Raw genomic sequence first — 19,335 nt, forward strand, 5'->3', positions numbered from 1 at the left:
GGACCCGGCGATTTGTCAGTTTTTAGTTTTTCTATCTGCCTGCGCAAATCAGCAAGGCTCACTTCCATGGATGTTAACTTCTGTGCTTGATTTCCCTTGAATATTTGTTCAGGTTCCGGTATGTTGGTTGTGTCTTCGCTTGTAAATACAGACGAAAAGAACCTGTTAAGTCTTTCTGCGACCTCTTTCTCTTCCTTCACCGCTCCCTTCCGGTCTCCGTCGTCCAGTGGTCCCACCTCCTCCCTAGCCGGCTGTTTCCCTTTAATATATCTAAAGAACGGCTTGAAATTTCGTGCTTCCTTGGCTAGCCTTTCTTCATACTCTTTTTTGGCTTTTCGAACCACACGATGACATTCTTTTTGATACTTTCTGTGATCTTTCCAGTTTCCCTCAGATTTGTCCTTTTTCCATTTTCTGAATGAGTTTTTCTTATTGACTATCGCTTCCTTCACTATTTTAGTTATCCACGCCGGGTCTTTTGTTCGACTCTTGTTGCACCCTTTTCTGAATCTGGGGATATACAGATTTTGCGCCTCGCTCACCGTGTCCTTGAAAAAGGACCAGGCATGTTCTACCATATGCCATTTTTTTGAAGTATTACTAAGTTTCTTTCTTTACCATTCCTCTCATTGCTTCGTAGTTTCCCTTCCTGAAGTTAAAAGTTGTCGCTATGGTTCTCTTTCCTTTCAGTATTCCTATTTCCACCTTGAACTTGATCATATTATGATCGCTGTTTCCCAACGGTCCCACTACTTCCACTTCCTTTGCAGGTCCCTTTAGCCCATTTAGGATTAGATCCAGAGTGGCATTTCCTCTCGTCGGTTCTCTAACAAGCTGCTCCATGAAGCAATCTTGTACTGCCTCCAGAAAGTCTGCCTCCCTAGCGCATCTTGAGCTTCCAAGACTCCAGTCTATCCCAGGGTAGTTGAAGTCTCCCATAATAACTGTGTTACCGCTTTTGCATTCTCGCTTCATCTCGGCTTCCATTTCTTCATCGATTTCTCCGGTTTGTCCGGGTGGTTGATAGTATAGACCTATCTTATTTCAGGCCCTTTCCTTCCTGGTATTTTAACCCATAGTGATTCTAGCTTGTTGGCCGTCTCTGCAGTGTCCATTCTTGTCGATTGTATGCCTTCTTTTATGTATAGTGCTATTCCACCGCCTTTCTGTCCTAATCTGTCTTGGCGATAGAGTTTGTACCCCGGCAGTGCTGTATCTCACCTGCTTTCCTCATTCCACCATGTTTCGGAGATTCCAATGATGTCTATGTTCTCTGCAATGGCCATGGCTTCTAATTCTCCCATTTTGTTTCTTAGGCTCCTTGCATTAGTATATATGCAATTTAGCTCCTGGAATTTTGTTGCCTTCATTTCCTTTCCCTGTGCTTCGGTCTTTAGATTCTTCTCTTTGGTTGCGATCTTTCTAATCTCCTCTCCTTTGTTAGTCGACTCCTGTAATTTGTCCCTTGTTTCATCCCAGCCTTTTTTCTCCTTAGTATCTTCACGAGATACCTTTTTCCGAATCATCGACGCATGGTCGACTGTCGGCTTTCCCCTTCTTCTTAGTTTAAAGCCTGTTCTATTCCTCTCTTGACGTTGTTTGCTAGAAGTCTAGTTCCCGCTGCGCTCAGGTGCAGTCCATCTCTCCTGTAGAGCTTGCTCTTGCCCCAGAACGTCGTCCAGTTCCTCACGAAGTGGAATCCTTCTTCCTCACACCCATCTCCTCATCCACGCATTTATTGATTGCAGTTCCTCTTGCCTTTTGACATCTGCCCTCGGTACCGGTAGGATCTCTGAGAACGCTATCTTCTGGGTCCTCATCTTCAGCTTCCTTCCCAGAATCTTGAACTGTTCTATCAGTGTGTTTCTCCTGTAGTCCCTCCTGCTGACATCATTCGTCCCGATGTGGATCATTACTGTGGTCTCTACCGTCTCCGCTCCTTCCAGGATCTTTCCAATTTTGTCCACGATGTCCTTGGCTCTCGCTCCCGGGAGGCAGGTCACCAGTCAGTCCTCCCTCCCTCCTGCTATGTGGCTGTCCACATGCCTCAGGATCGAATCCCCTACTAGGATCGCTGACTTTCCCTTCTTCAATGTTCGCTTCGGTCTCAGGTCGATGTCCTCGGTGTGCTTCTCTCTTTCTTCCTCTGGGCATCGACTGGTCAATTTCTCGCCCTCATGCGTTTTTCCTCCGGGGGTGTCTTCTTTGTGGTCTTCTTATGTTTCTTGCTCTCCCTTCGATATTGGTGTAACTTCTTCTTTCATCTGAAGTTCGTTCTCTTCCACCCTCCTCTTGTATGCCTCCTCAATGAATTTCTCGAGTTCCCTGACTTCCTCCTCGATGTGCCTCTCGCTCATGAAGTCTTCAGTTGTCTTGATTGGGTCCTCCGTGGTGTAAAGTCCTTCTAGCTCCTGTATCTTGTCCTCTAGTTGCTTGACTTCGTTCTTCAAGCTTTCCAGCTCCTGACACCGACCGCATACATACGACTGTCTCCCTGAGGGGAGGTAGTCATACATATGACAGTCGGTGCAGAACACTGGAAAGCTCATCTTCTGGTTTCCCTCTGCTTCCATAGTCGTTCCTACTTTAAGATAACACTTAAGACTATGTGTTCCTTGTGTGCCTGCTTCCTTTTGCGCCTTCTTCTTGTGTGTGCTGCCTTCACTCTACTTTACTATACTTTGTTTGTGTGTTTGTTCCTTGTGAGCCTGCTTCTTTCTGCACCTGCTTCTTGCCTTACTGCCTACTTCTTGTGTGTGCTGTGTTTGTTCTACCTTACCTTACTGTTGCTTGTGTGTGTTCGTTCCTTCTGTGCCTGCTTCTTCCGTACCCTGCAGTCTTTCCCTGGTGCTCCTGAGTGTAGTAACTTGGCCCTTCTTGAAGCCCTTCGCAAAGGCGCTCTCGCTAAGGCGAGCGCCTTTGCCGCGCGACTTCGCCGGGCGCCGTTGGCTCCACCCCTTTAAGGGGGAGTCCGGCGCTGCCTGTGACGCGTGGGGGGGCGGAGCGAACTCTCGCCGCTACCCCGAGCCTGCTGTCCTCCTAGCTACGTCCTCCTTCTTTCTTTCTTCGGTGCTCGGCACCGACGCTGCCTGTCTCCTTTCAGAGCAGTGACTTGCGCTACCTGCTCCCCTCTCTCTTCGGCACCGCGTGTGCCGTGCTGGCTCCTCCCCTTTAAGGGGGAGTCCGGCGCTGCCTGTGACACTTGGGGGTCTCCATCTTTCTTCCTTTCCCCATATACATCATCTCTTTCCCTCTCATGCCACAAACCTATGTCCAACAATTCTCCATTCCTTTTCCCTCCCCCACCAGCAGCATTTCTTTCTCTCCCTTCCCACTACACCTGTGCAGCATCTCTCTTTTCCTCCTTTACTACCTCCTCCCAGCCTCTGCATTTGTCCTTCCCAACCCTCTCCCAGTATGTGCAGTATCTGTCTTCCCAACCCCCTGAGCATCTGTCATCTCTGCCATCCCAGCTCCCTACCCCCTGTACTCAGCCTCTCTCTGTCAGGCTCTGCTCCCAGCCCCCTTCCCTTCCTTTCCATTCCCTTCCATTACATGATCAGGCTCTGCACCCATCCCCTTCCTTTCCCTTCCCTCCCCCTCCTGTCAGGCTCCAGACCCTTTCCCCCTATCATGCTCCAACCCCATTCCCTCCCTGTCAGGCTCTAGCCCAGCCTCCTTCCCCCATCAAGCACTGCTCCCAGCCCACTTCCCTCCCTCCCTTGTCAGGCTTTCCATCCATGGAATTGGTTTTTTTCTGCCACAAAGCGGCAATAAGCACCTCAGCCCCCTTCCCTCAACCCATGTCAGGCTCTGTCTTCACTCGTAGAAAAGCATTTCTTCTGCCGCTGAGCTGCAATGAGCAGGAGCATTCTTTGGTGCTCCTGCTCAGCACTGAGTGGTTTCTTGACTGGCTCCCGCGAATTCTCATGATTGCCCATCTATCCCCCTCTTCCATCAAGCCTTTCCTTCAGTCCCCCTTACCTTTTCCCCTCTCTCTCCTTTCACTGTAAGTCACCTAGAGCCTGCACAGATTTGTGTGACACACAAATGGAATATTATATTAGATTATACAATACTGTACATGTATATCAGTATACTTATGCAAGTAGATGCCAATTTTCCAGCTAAGTTCTATTCTGTAAATAAAAATGATTTTAAAAATTAAGTTTCCAGTAGGCACCAACACCAAGGCACCTACCCATCCTTAACCTAAAAGTGAGCATGGTTAGGGGTGGAGTTTGGGCATAGAATGACTTAGGCATTGGTAGGCGTCTGTGGTAGGTACTGGTAAATTAGGCCAGGAAACGCCGGGCCTGTTATACTGGTGCCTAACATTAGGACATCTACTGACACCTACTATAAGTTGAGTTAAGCACTGCTAGGCTCCAATTCTATAACTGACGCCTAGGGGTTGAATGACAACCTAGACACCATGTATAGAATTAGGTCCAATGTCTCAAACAAGGGTGGTCATTTTGGAAGGTTACTTTCCATTGATGTCAGAGAGTATGGTGCAGTGGTTAAAAGCTAAAGCCTCAGCACTCTGAGGTTATGGGTTCAAACCCATGCTGCTCATTTTGACCCTGAGCAAGTCACTTAATCCCCCCCCCCCCATTAACAGGTACTTTAACTAGATTGTGAGCCTGCCAGGATAGACAGGGAAAAAATTTTGAGTACCTGAATAAATTCATTTAAACCATTCAGAGTTCCCTGGGAGGACAGTATAGAAAATTAAATAAATAAAATGTCAATTTCATATATAACAAATTATTTTAGAATAGCCACTACTTACATGAGTAACCTGTGTCATGCATGGTTTTTAAGGAGTCAGTGGCATGGTAAAGGGGGGGTGAGGGGCAGACTGCCCTGGACACCTCTCCTCCTCTAAGACCTGCCGCCTTCCCACTCCTCCCCCACCACGTTTGTGCCTTTTAGCTCTTCGTCGGCACAAGCAGCAGCTCCAACCTGCTGCTCGTGCCGGTCTCAACACTCCTTTCTGATATTACTTCAGGGTCCTGTGACTAGGAAGTAACATAAGAGGGAGAACAGACGCTGGTGCAGGCAGCAAGTTAGAGATGCTGCTCATGCCGGATAGTGCTGCCCGATTCAGGAAAAAAAATTTTGATTCGATTCAGCCTACTGAATTGTTTTTTCATTTCGATTCGATTCGATTTTCCTGCCCAATTGGGTGTTTTTTTCAAACATCCTGGTGGGTTTATTTTATAGCCTCTTCACCCCTTTTAGAGCCTTTTTACCCCCTTTGCCTTCACCTAACCACACCGGCGCTGTGGTGTAAACAAAATTAACAAACAAAAAAGACTTTTCCTCTCTCTGTTAAATCCTAGCTCACATTTGCGGTCTAACACCAGCTCTGGCAGGATACACATTTCAAATCTGACATATTGTAATCACAAAAGGGAAAATGAAATTAGTTTTTCTACTTTTTGTTGTCTGGTCATTCAAATCTTGTTGGTCGCAGGCTCTGGTTGTCTTGCTTGCCAGGGTCTCCTTCTTTCTTCTTTCTCCATTCTAACCATCCATCTGCCATCTCTGTCCTCCCCTTCCGTTTCCCTTCCCTCCCCCGGAGGTCTGACATCTTTCTTTTTTTTCGTCTCCATCCACAAATCCATCTTTTCTTAACTACCCTTTCATCCAGCATCTCTCTCTCCTTCCCCACCACCCCAGGGTCCACCAACTCTCCTTTTCTTTTCCCAACTACCCTCCTATCCAGTATCTCTATCCGCCCTCCACACCATCCCTTGTATCCAACTTCTCTCCATTTCTGTTCCTTCCCTCCCTAAATCCCATTGTCCATCATCTCTCTTCCTCCCCTCTATTTTCAGACCCCCTCTTCCCTCCCTCCCTCTGTGTACTTCTACACCAGGACCCCCTCCCCTGGTCTGACCCCTCTTGAAGGTCTGCACCTCCCCCTGAAGGCCTGTCCCCCCTATCGAAGGCCTACATCCCCCCGAAGATCTGCCTGCCTGCCCCCCTGAAGGCCTGTCCCCCCCCTTTGAAGGCCTGCATCGGTGCATTTCCCAGAAGGCCTGCCTGCCTGTCCCCCCCCCTTGAAGGTCTGTCCCCCCCTGAAGGCCTGCATATCCCCCTGAAGGCATGTCCCCCCTTTGAAGGCCTGCATCCCTCCAAAGGCCTGCCTGCCTGTCTGTCCCCCCTTTGAAGGCCTGCATCCCCCACAAAGGCCTGCCTGCCTGTTCAACCCCCTTTAAAGGCCTGCCTGCCTATCTCCTCTAAAGGCCTGTACCCCCATCCACGGAAGGCTGCACCCCCCCTCCTTCCGAAGGACTACACCCCCCTCCGGAAGGCCTGCTGTTCCCCCTGGCCTCCCGAATCAATCTTCCTAACTTCAGCAGCCTGCAATAAGATCGCTGGTGCTAGCGATCTTTGCAAGCTGCTCTGCTTCGGAGCGTCTTCTCTCTGCCGCGGTCCCACCCCTTCTCTGACGTCAGAGAAGGGGTGGGACCATGGCAGAGAGAAGACGCTCTGAAGCCGTATAGCAGCTTGCAAAGATCGCTAGCACCAGCAATCTTATTGCAGGCTGCTGAAGTTAGGAAGATTTATTCGGGAGGCCAGGGGGAACAGCAGGGTCGGATGGGGGGGCGGTTGGAGGTTCTTGGGGGGGCGGTCATTGGGGGGAGGGGGTTTGCGTCGAGGGCAGGAGGGCCTGGGATCCCTCCTGCCCGTAATGTAGTGCAGGGTGGGGGTAGGGGGTCGCCGTGGCCAGGAGGGTTTGGGCTCCCTCCTGGCCCGAACAACTAGCGGGGGCTGTCGCCAGGGCCAGGAGGACTTGGGCTCCCTCCTGGCCCGAACAACTAGCGGGGGGGGGGGGGGGGTCGCCAGAGCCAGGAGGGCTTGGGCTCCCTCCTGGCCCGATATTGTCGGGGAGTTGGGGAGTCTGCGGGGCAAGAGGGCTTGGGCTCCCTTTTGCCCCGATCGTGTCGGGGAGTTGGGGGGGGGCAAGAGGGCTTGAGCTCCCTCTTGCCCCGATCGTGTCGGGGGTGCCGCGGTTGGCTGGGGCAAGAGGGCTTGAGCTCCCTCTTGCCCCGATCGTATCGGGGAGTCGGGGAGTCAGCGGGGCAAGAGGGCTTGACGTCAGAGAAAGGACAGGACCGCCGGAAGAGGAAGCAGCGCAGGCGCAGGGCTCACAGAAGGGCCGGGACCGCCAAGAGGAAGCAGCAGGACACCGGTAGGAGCTTCTACATGATGGGGGGGGGCCGGAGGCTGTGGGGGTGCGAGCGGTCCTTCAGGCTGTGGGTGCGGGTGGGAGTGCGTGCGAGCGGTCCTTCGGGGTGCGGGTGCGTGCGAGCAGTCCTTCGGGGTGGGGGTGTGAGCGGTCCTGCGGGAGGGGTGAATCGGATGTCGGGGGGGGGGAAACTATGTAAAAAAAAATTTGTACAACGCGCTCACGCGTATAACGCGCAAGGGTATGCACGGTTTGTAAAAAACACGTATAACGCGCGCGTTAATGCGAGAAAATACGGTAATCCCTCCATTGCCCCAGGTACATTAGATAGATTGTGAGCCCACCGGGACAGACAGGGAAAAATGCTTGAGTACCTGAATAAATTCATGTAAACTGTTCTGAGCTCCCTTGGGAGAACGGTATAGAAAACTGAATGAATAAATAAATGAATATATTTTAAAAATTCACTTTATTTTGGATTGTCACTAGTAGCAAATTCCATAAAAAGAAACACCTGAGTAACGCATTCAAGAGATTGTTTGCACCTACTGAATCAAGCGGGCAAGACTGAAATGAATGCATTTACAGGATTCAAAGGGCTTTTCAGCCCAACTGTTTGAGGACTGCATTGGAGGACTTCAGGTCTACACATTGGCGACTACTGGTTTACATGAGTTAAAGTGTATACTTCAGAAAAGGGTACAGAGATGAGGTTACAGTTTCAGAGAGAGAAGAAGAAAAAAAAAAGGTTTTCTGTGCAAATCTGAAGTGAAACTGCCATTTGAGTCTATGGGATGATAAACTGAGATCATGTCAGTTGAAGGTGTAGAGCAGGGATCTCAAAGTCCCTCCTTGAGGGCCGCAATCCAGTTGGTTTTCAGGATTTCCACAATGAATATGCATTGAAAGCAGTGCATGCACATAGATCTCATGCATATTCATTGGTGAAATCCTGAAAACCTGACTGGATTGTGGCCCTCAAGGAGGGACTTTGAGACCCCTGGTGTAGAGGGAGCTTGCTCAGTCCATACAGGCGCAGAAAGATAACTATGCTGATTTTGAGACACATTCCGAACAGGCAATTAGGGTGAGAGCCATCGGCGTAGTAAGGTGGGGGGGAGCGAGAGGGGCGGTACTCCCTGGGCATCATCTTCCTCGGGGTTCCGTCACCCCTCTTCCTCTCTGCTCCCCTTCTCACTCCTTCTCCTGCCACGTGCGTGCCCCAAATTTACTGCCTGTATTGACTTCGGCGCTTTCTCCGATGTCACTTCCAGGACCTACGCCTAGGAAGTGATGTCAGAGAGAGCGCCGAAGCTGATGCAGGAAGTAAGTCGGTGGCTGCTCGCGGTGAAGTTAAAAAGGTACAGGGAAGGGGCGTAAGTGCATCTGTGACAAGGGGGGGGGGCAGGGAAGAGAGTGGGGCAGGGGCACGCCGCTCAACCTTGTTACGCTACTGGAGAGAGCTCTTCTGCAACAGAAAATTCAGACATATGAAGAGGAATTGGCTGCTGTTACAAGGGAGCTTGCTTGCCTGCACCAGAACAGGAAAGAACTTCAACAAAGATATGAGACCAATAGGAACAACTCCTAAGCTTTGATTCAGAAGATTTAAAAAACAAATTTGATAATTTATTAGTCACAGCAATAAATAATTCATTATAATGCAACAATATTCAAGGAACCAATGGGAGGGAAGCTTTACGTCATTAATTAATTAGGAAGTGGAGCCACAAACGAGAAGCAGTCTGACAGGTCAAACCTACTTCTAACAAGTACAAATTTGTTTGCTTTTTTGGCTGCTGCTGCGGAAGGTTTCATCGTATCGTCTACAATGATACCCAGATCCTTTTCTTGGGCGCTAACCCCCAAGATGGATCCTTGCATCTGGTAACTATGAGTTGGGTTATTCTTTCCAATGTGCACTTTGCATTTGTCCATATTAAATTTTATCTGCCACATGGACGCCCAGTCTTCCAATTTCCTAAGGTCTTCCTGCAATGTTTCACAATCCGCATATGAGTAACTGGAAAAACCATGACAGAATAAGTTACACTTTTTGGTGGGTGAATGTGTGTACTACATACAGATATGAAAGAATTAATGCAGAGTTTAGGGGATTTAATGGTGTATTTAATAAAGTTTGGAGCCCATTGACTAAATTTGTGGAATTATAATAATGTTTATTTATCTTTTCTTTTCTTCTGTTCATTTACCTTTATACATCCATGGGGGGAGGGGGTTGGAGGGAAGGAAATAAATATTGATGATGACATTTGGGTAACTTTATTTTCTTTGTTTATATTATATTATATTATATATTATGTTATGTTACTATTAAATGTAGGAAATCTGGAAAATCTTGAATGATATATATGTTACCTGTACAGCTAATAGTGCAATGTATGTAATAACTATTGTTCTTTTATTTGTATGGCACTGTTTTAGATTAAAAATCAATAAAGATATATAAAAAAAACCTTTGAACAGGTTAGTGTCATCTGTAAATTTAATCACCTCACTCGTCGTTCCAATTTCCAGATCATTTATAAATAACTTAAATAGCACAGATCCCTGCGGCACTTCACTGTTTACTCTCCTCCATTGAGAAAAATGACCATTTAACTCTACCCTCTGTTTTCTATCTGATAACCAATTCCTAATCCACAACAGAACTTTGCCTCCTATCCCATGACTCTTTCATTTTCTTAGGAACCTCTCCATGAGGAACTTTATCAAAATCTTTCTGAAAATCTAGATAAACTACATCGATCGGCTCACCTTTATCAACATGTTTATTCACACCTTCAAAGAAGTCAAGCAAATTGGTGAGGCAAGATCTCCCTCGGTTGAACCCATGCTGACTCCGTCTCATTAAATCATGTTTGTCTACATGTTCCACAATTTTATTTGTTATAATTGTTTCCACCATTTTGTCCGGCACTGACGTTAGGATTACCAGTCTGTAATTTCCCAGATCTCCCCTGGAACCCTTTTTAAAAATCGGCATTACATTGGTCACCCTCCAATCTTCAGCAACTACAGAATGTCACATTTTAATGTCCCAGATACATGTCACTATACCCTGCTTATATTGTATGGTGAGCCCTTCAAAACCCACCAAATCTTACTGTGCCTATCTGTAAACCACAACAATAGTCCTTATGCCTGCAGGTATCATATTTAAGTAGATATAGTAGATTTTGGGTGGGTTTTGGTGGGCTCACTATACAATATAAGCGGGTTATAATGACATTATTACCTGGGACTTTTAAATATGACATTCACTGCAGTACCCCCTAGAGTGCCCCTCTGCTCTGCTGGGCTCAGTTGTCTGTGTGGCCATCTGAAGCTGTAAGAGAGGGTGCTGAAAGGTTCTCAGCACAACCAAGAAGAGAATGACATGAATTTGATTTAATCAATGATCTGAAACAATATTAAATCATAGAATTTTGGTTCTGCAAACTGGCACTTAATGAAACAAGATAACACTCTTTTCAGATGCAATGGCAAAATAATGCTCAACATTTAGGAAGTTGGTTGGTTGCGCTGAGAACTTTTCAGCACCCAACTCATAATATAGGCTGAAATGTACTGTGTTTTTCACATCTTTGGATGGGGGGGGGGAGGTCAGAGACAATGGGGGAGTAAAGGGGGTCATGACTTAATCTCTCCAGTGGTCATCTAGTCAGTTTGGGCACCTTTTTGACCTTTATTCAATTTTAAAATAGGTCTAGCTCTAAACATCTGAAAAAAGCCCTGGATATTTTGTTAAAGATTTGATTATCCCTGCAGAATGTCAAACCCTAAGCCCACTCCAAGCTCACCCGAAACATGACTCTAACATGCCCTCTTAAGATTTAGATGCACTCGAGACAAAACAACCAGAAAGACATCTGGAAATCAGTTTTGAAAATACCCACTTGGATGTTTTGACTAGTTAGGAAATGTTAATTGCTAATGAATTTTTAAAGAGGCTGCAGCCTTTGTACTGTGTTTTTCACATCTTTGGATGGGGGGGGGGAGGTCAGAGACAATGGGGGAGTAAAGGGGGTCATGACTTAATCTCTCCAGTGGTCATCTAGTCAGTTTGGGCACCTTTTTGACCTTTATTCAATTTTAAAATAGGTCTAGCTCTAAACATCTGAAAAAAGCCCTGGATATTTTGTTAAAGATTTGATTATCCCTGCAGAATGTCAAACCCTAAGCCCACTCCAAGCTCACCCGAAACATGACTCTAACATGCCCTCTTAAGATTTAGATGCACTCGAGACAAAACAACCAGAAAGACATCTGGAAATCAGTTTTGAAAATACCCACTTGGATGTTTTGACTAGTTAGGAAATGTTAATTGCTAATGAATTTTTAAAGAGGCTGCAGCCTGCACCACATTGAATTCTGTGACCGATAGCCCAGATACTCCCACATTATCTAACACCACATGTAACCAGAGCTGGCACCACCCAGTAAACATGATAAGTGTGACAGAGTGGTGTTGACTTTTGAAAGACAACAAAAGCTGCTGCAAGTAGACAATGACATGGGGACAAATTTTTCCCTGTCCCAGTGGGAACTCTTTTCCCCTCCCGTCCTTGTGAGTTCTTTTTCTGTCCCTGCCCCAATTCTGCAAGCTCCATCCTCATCTGCACAAGCCTCAAACACTTTGAAATCATAAATGTCCGAAGTTTGTGCGGTTAAGGCTGAGCTTTCAAGAACGGGGCAAGGACAGAGATAGCGACAAAACTCATGGGAGATGGGGTGGGGAAATTGAGTTCCTGCGGGGATGGGGACAAATTTGTCTCCGTGTCATTCTCTAACTGCAAGGAGAGGAAAAGGAACAGAGATGAAGATGAATGGGATTAAGGGGTAGGGAAAAGAGAACTAAGCAGGAGATGGATGGGACTAAAGAAAAACAGAAGATAGAACTAGGTGGTGGGGTAAGGAGAAGAGAAACAAAGTAGAAGATTGAAGGGACTAGAAAAGGGAGGAGGACATGACCAAAACCTTGGGAGGAAAACAGAGCAGAGCAGTGACTAGGACCTACTTGGGGAGGGCAACAGAGTAGATAACTACCCTGTTTCCCTGAATATATGACACTGTCTTATATTTTTAAAAACTCCAAAATATGCACAAGGTCTTATTTTCAGGGGGATGTCTTATTTTTCCATGAAGAAGAATACAGTACACATTTATTGCTGAAAAAAAGACATTTATTACCTGTATATGGTACAGGTCATCACATCTCCATATTTCCATTCTCTGTTAATTTGGTAGGTAATTGCTCTAGCATACCAAGGAAGGAGCAGAGGGGTAGTCTGTTCTGGGTATAGGCAGGGTGTGTGCATGGAGCAGGTGTGGGTCCGCAGTCCACGTGTGCCATCATTGTTCCACTGGCCCCAAATTCTCTCATATCAATTTCCTGTTCCAGGGCAGGGGACCAGCAGAGCTGACACACACACACACACACGTCCTGTCCCCACCCTGAAAGCCTGATGCCCCCCCCCGACGTCCGATTCACCCCCCCCCCCCCGCAGGACCGCTCGCACCCCCACCCCGAAGGACCGCTCGCACGCACTCCCACCCGCACCCGCACCCCCACCCTGAAGGACCGCTCGCACCCCCACAGCTTCCCGACCCCCCCCCCATCATGTGCAAGCTTATACCGGTGTCCTGCTGCTACCTCTTGGCGGTCCCGACTCCCCGACACAATCGGGGCAAGAGGGAGCTCAAGCCCTCTTGCCCCGCCGACTACCCAACTCCCAGACAATATCGGGCCAGGAGGGAGCCCAAGTCCTCCTGGCCCTGGTGACCCCCCCCCCCCTCACTAGTTGTTCGGGCCAGGAGGGAGCCCAAACCCTCCTGGCCACGGCGACCCTCTACCCCCACCCCGCACTACATTACGGGCAGGAGGGATCCCAGGCCCTCCTGCCCTCGATGCAAACCTCCCTCCCCCCAACGACCGCCCCCCCCAAGAACCTCCGACCACCCCCCCAGCTGACCCGCGACCCCCCTGGCCAACCCCCACCCCCCTTCCCCGTACCTTTCTGTAGTTGGCCGGACAGACGGGAGCCAAACCCACCTGTCCGGTAGGCAGCCAACGACGGAATGAGGCGGATTGGCCCATCCGTCCCAAAGCTCGCTTACTGGTGGGACCTAAGGCTCCCAGGCCTATTCTGATTGGCCCAGGCGCCTTAGGCCCCACCAGTAGGCGGAGCTTTGGGACGGATGGGCCAATCCGGCCTCATTCCGTCGTTGGCTGCCTGCCAGACAGGCGGGTTTGGTTCCCGTCTGTCCGGCCAACTACAGAAAGATACGGGGAAGGGGGGTGGGGGTGTCATGGGGGTCATCCAGGGGGGTCGCGGGTCGGCTGGGGGGGCGGTCGGAGGTTCTTGGGGGGGGGGCGGTCGTTGGAGGGAGGGGGGTTTGCATCGAGGGCAGGAGGGCCTGGGATCCCTCCTGCCCGTAATGTAGTGCGGGATGGGGGTAGGGGGTCGCCGTGGCCACGAGGGTTTGGGCTCCCTCCTGGCCCGAACAACTAGCGGGGGGGAGGGGTCGCCAGGGCCAGGAGGACTTGGGCTCCCTCCTGGCCCGATATTGTCGGGGAGTTGGGGAGTCGGCGGGGCAAGAGGGCTTGGGCTCCCTCTTTCCCCGATCGTGTCGGGGGTGCAGCGGTTGGCTGGGGCAAGAGGGCTTGAGCTCCCTCTTGCCCCGATCGTGTCGGGACCACCAAGAGGAAGCAGCAGGACACCGGTAGGAGCTTCTACATGATGGGGGTGGTCTGGAGGCTGTGGGGGTGCTTGCCAAATAGTGCCTTATTTTCGGGGGGGGCCTTATATTTTCCAGGTGGGGAAAAAAAGGGGGATGTCTTACTAAAGGAGGAGGTCTTATAATGGGGGAAACACGGTAGGACTTATGGAGGGGGATGGTAGGAGAACCGATCAGAAGATGACTAGCACCTGAGGTTGAAGGGCAGAAAAATGAGCAGACGATGACTAGGACTTGGTAACTAAGTTTGAGAGTATTGAGAAAAATGGAGTAGAAATTTAAAGGGGATAGTGAGAACATAGAAATATGAATGGAGGTATACTGATGAATTGGGAGAATGAATGAAGGTGTGAAATGGGGGAAAGAGAAAGGGGATGAAGAGAGAGGAAAGGTTGAGACACAATGGGATCAATATAGCATTTTGTTCACCGCCTATAGCATTATTTGTGGATAGTAAAAGCCAGGACCTGTGTGGGCTCCAGCTTTGAATATCCAGTTAAGTTGGCTAACACATAGCCACTTTATTTGTTATTCAGCACACAAGCAGCCATGAATTACCACATAAAAATAGGAGGGACTTTTTGAGGTCCAATTTATATGGTAAACCTGGTCACTTAAGGGCTGAATATCAGCACTCTGCCCCTCCAGAATGCTCCCAACAGCTTTGATTTAGGCACTATGGCCTGGATTCTGTAACCAAAGCCTTTGTCAACGGTTGCCTTAAAAGCGGCTGCTGATCGTGTGTCAATCATGCGCCAGCACCGGGTACAGAATCATGCCTCCAGCAAAGATAGGAACCAGAAATGTAGGCCTACATATTCAGTGCCTACCTATGATCTGAATTGCACCTCTGTGGTTGCTTTAGGCTGTCTAATGCCACTTCCGGCATTAGTCACACCCATAGTGATGTTAGGTGGCATAAATCATCTATGGAGGCACAATTCCAGCATTTTTATACCGAGTTTGGATGCTTACAGGTGCTTAAAAAACTGTCACTGTTTAGAGAATCCAAGCCTAAGGGAAAAATTCTATAAGAGTTAATGATGTCATTAATGAGTTTTAACAAGCTCATAATGACAGAAAAATAAAGGTAATTCTTTGGTAAGTGCCTATACTCAGATGCCTACTACCATGTGGACGTGGTTTGGGTGAAATGGGGCATTTTTTAAAGTCAGGCTTTGGTAGGCATCTCCAGCAGAACTGTGCCTACATTGTAGGTATGGTAAACCCTGACCTATTTTAGAGATGCTTACAATATATGCACCTACAATATAGGCATGATTTTATTAGAGACGCCTGACACGTGATTGACATGTCTAGACACCTACATTGTAGGCATCTACAATGTCATTAACAAAATCATGTCATTAACAAAATCAGGCCCTAAGTGTGATATATAGTGCCATTTAGCCAGTTAAGTGCCACTGAATATTAGTGACTAGCTTCAACCAAGAGATTTAACCAGTCAGTGGCTAGCTTTGAATATCAGCCCTGGTGTAAATGAGCTGGAAGACTGGAGAGAAGATAAGAGGCATTGTAAAGGGATGGAGATACTGTTGAGAGGTATGAAAGGAAGGAGGTGGGTCTCTGAAGGGGTTAAGTAAGGATAGAAATTGGTTTAAAAGATGGTAATAAGAGAGGTAATAAGCAGTGCTGCCCGATTCGCAATTCAAATAGATTCACCGATTCACTGTGGGTGAATAGATTCGAATAGATTCATTAAAAAAAAAAAAAATCGGCCTCGTCAATTTGGTGGAGTCAGTCAGGATGTGCATGAGGCTATGCCAGTCATCTTCAACACAAGCTCTATTCCACCCCCACCCCCACCCCCCTGCAGAATCCGGTACTTATTTACCTTGCTAGCTCCCCAACAGCAGTGCACTTGTTCACTGTGCTGCCTTCGCTAGCCCCAGAAGCTTTTCCTCTGTTACAGCTTCTGACCATAGAGAAGGCTGTCTTTCGGGTGTTAGGGCGGGGTTTGGGTTCATGGCTGTGGAAGTCGGAATTTGTGTGCTGTGCAGAGTGAGGAACAGGTTTGAGTAGGGCGGAACAGCAGCTAATGGTGAGATCAGTGTTTCACCAAAAACTGTCCTGGGGTCGGAATGGATGAAAGACTTCCCATGTTGTGCATCTTTGGTAGAATTCTCGCCTATGCAGGGATATGAAACTGTAGCTGAGTGATAGGCTTTCGGGGCCGCTGAAGGCATCGTGTTTGCTTCACTTGCGCTGCCCGCGTGACCCCAAGAGTGAAACTGCAGCGAGCAAGTAAAGGATCCCGCAGGAGATGGGAGAATAGAGTTCTGGACGTATGAAAAGGCCCAGATAAGTGGGACAGGCTGAAGGGAGAGATATTGACCTATGGGGACTGGAGCTAGTCAGAGAAACTGCTGGACCCAGATGAGTGGGACAGGCTGGAGGGAGAGATTGACCTGTGGGAAGCTAGTCAGAGAAACTGCTGGAGTTTAGTTGGGGGGAAGAAGAAATGTTAAAAAGAGACAGCAAGAGAAACTAGTGAGAATAGGATGGGAACAAAGAGCAGAGTACTTGGCAAAAAACTGAATTTCATGCTTCCTTGAAAATGATAAAGGATCCGACATTTGAGAGAGATGGTGAACAATGGGATTTAGGGAGGAAAAGAACAGAAAGGGAGAGAAGTTGGACACAAGGGATGGAGTGGAGAGGGGTAGAGATATTGGATAGGAGGGTAGTTGAGAAGAGAAAGGGAGAGCTGGTGGACCCTGGAGTGGTGGGGAAGGAGGGAGAGATGCTGGATGAAATAGTAGTTGAGAAGGGGAGAGATGTTGGATCTGGAGATGGGGATGAGGGGTCCATCGCTGCAGCTGCAGGGATGCAGATGCAAAAAGGAAAGATGCCAGACTTCTGGGGGAGGAAAGGGAGGACAGAGATGGAAGATGGATGGTTAGCATGGAGAAAGAAGGAAATGACAAAAGGGCAGGAGACTCTGGCAAGCGAGTTATCAGAAGACAACCAGAGCCTGGGACCAACATGATTTCAATAATGACCAGATAATAAAAGATAGAAAAAAATAATTTTATTTTCTGTTTTGTGATTACAATATGTCAGATTTGAACCACGTATGTGAGCTAGGATTTAACAGGGAGAGGAAAGGTATTTTTTTGTTTATTTTGTTTACACCACCCAGTGTGGGTAGGAGAGGGCAAAGGGGCTGAATAGGCTGTTGATCTTTGGGGGGGGGGGGTTCTGGTAGGAGGGATTGGGCATTCTTCTTACCAGTGATCTACAGGGGGCATCCCTCCTGCTGGACATCAAGTTTCAAGTCAAGTTTATTAGGATTTTATATACCGCCTATCAAGGTTATCTACCGTATTTTCACGCATATAACGCGCGCGTTATACGCGTTTTTACCTACCGCGCATACCCCTCGCGCGTTATATGCGTGAGCGCGGTATACAAAAGTTTTAAAACATAGTTCCCACCCCCGCCCGACGCCCGATTCACCCCCCCAGCAGGACCGCTCGCACCCCCATCCCGAACAACCGCTCGCACGCGCTCCCACCCGCACCCGCATCCACGATCGGAGCAAGAGGGAGCCCAAGCCCTCTTGCCCGGCCGACTCCCCGACGTCCGATACACCCCCCCCCCCCGGCAGGACCACTCGCACCCCCACCCCGAAGGACCGCCGACTTCCCGACAATATCGGGCCAGAAGGGAGCCCAAACCCTCCTGGCCACGGCGACCCCCTAACCCCACCCCGCACTACATTACGGGCAGGAGGGATCCCAGGCCCTCCTGCCCTCGACGCAAACCCCCCTCCCTCCAACGATCGCCCCCCCCAAGAACCTCCGACCGCCCCCCCCAGCCGACCCGCGACCCCCCTGGCGACCCCCACGACCCCCCACCCCCCTTCCCCGTACCTTTGGTAGTTGGGCCAGAAGGGAGCCCAAACCCTCCTGGCCACGGCGACCCCCTAACCCCACCCCGCACTACATTACGGGCAGGAGGGATCCCAGGCCCTCCTGCCCTCGACGCCACCCCCCCTCCCCCCCAACGACCGCCCCCCCCAAGAACCTCCGACCGCCCCCCAGCCGACCCGCGATCCCCCTGGCGACCCCCACGACCCCCCACCCCCCTTCCCCGTACCTTTGGTAGTTGGCCGGACAGACGGGAGCCAAACCTGCCTGTCCGGCAGGCAGCCAACGAAGGAATGAGGCCGGATTGGCCCATCCATCCTAAAGCCCCACCTACTGGTGGGACCTAAGGCGCGTGGGCCAATCAGAATAGGCCCTGGAGCCTTAGGTCCCACCTGGGGGCGCGGCCTGAGGCACATGGGCCCAGCCCGACCATGTGCCTCAGGCCGCGCCCCCAGGTGGGACCTAAGGCTCCAGGGCCTATTCTGATTGGCCCACGCGCCTTAGGCCCCACCAGTAGGCGGAGCTTTAGGATGGATGGGCCAATCCGGCCTCATTCTTTCGTTGGCTGCCTGCCGGACAGGCGGGTTTGGCTCCCGTCTGTCCGGCCAACTACCAAAGGTACGGGGAAGGGGGGTGGGAGGGTCGTGGGGGTCGCCAGGGGGGTCGCGGGTCGGCTGGGGGGGCGGTCGGAGGTTCTTGGGGGGGGCGGTCGTTGGGGGGGGAGGGGGGTTTGCGTCGAGGGCAGGAGGGCCTGGGATCCCTCCTGCCCGTAATGTAGTGCGGGGTGGGGTTAGGAGGTCGCCGTGGCCAGGAGGATTTGGGCTCCCTCCTGGCCCGATATTGTTGGGGAGTCGGCGGTCCTTCGGGGGGAGGGATGTATCGGACGTCGGGGGGGGGGGCATCAGGCTTTCAGGATGGGGACAGACCTTCAAGGGGGGACAGTGCACGGAAGTCAGGGGGGGTGAACGGAGAGTCGGGACAGCGCACGGAAAGTCAGGGCAGTGCACGGAAGTCAGGGGGGGTGAACGGAGAGTCGGGACAGCGCACGGAGAGGCGGGGCAGTGCACGGAAGTCAGGGGGGGTGAACAGAGAGTCGGGACAGCGCACGGAGAGGCGGGGCAGTGCACGGAAGTCAGGGGGGGTGAACGGAGAGTCGGGCAGCATGCGCGGTATAATCGTGAGCGCGTTATACCAAAGTTTTTGTGCTTATCATCGTGATTTCTGCGCGCTATACACGTGTGCGCGTTTTATACGGGTGCGTGTTATTTGCGTGAAAATACGGTAATCGGTTTTTACAATCAGGTACTCAAGCATTTTTCCCTCTCTGTCCCAGTGGGCTCACAATCTATCTAACGTACCTGGGGCTATGGAGGATTAAGTGACTTGCCCAGGGTCACAAGGAGCAGCACGGGGTTTGAACCCACAACCCCATCCCTCCTGCTGGCCATTCTTCAGGGGGCATTCCTCCTGCTGGCC

The sequence above is a fragment of the Geotrypetes seraphini genome, chromosome 2 (assembly GCF_902459505.1).
Source record: "Geotrypetes seraphini chromosome 2, aGeoSer1.1, whole genome shotgun sequence".
In the NCBI taxonomy this organism is placed as follows: Eukaryota; Metazoa; Chordata; class Amphibia; order Gymnophiona; family Dermophiidae; genus Geotrypetes; species Geotrypetes seraphini.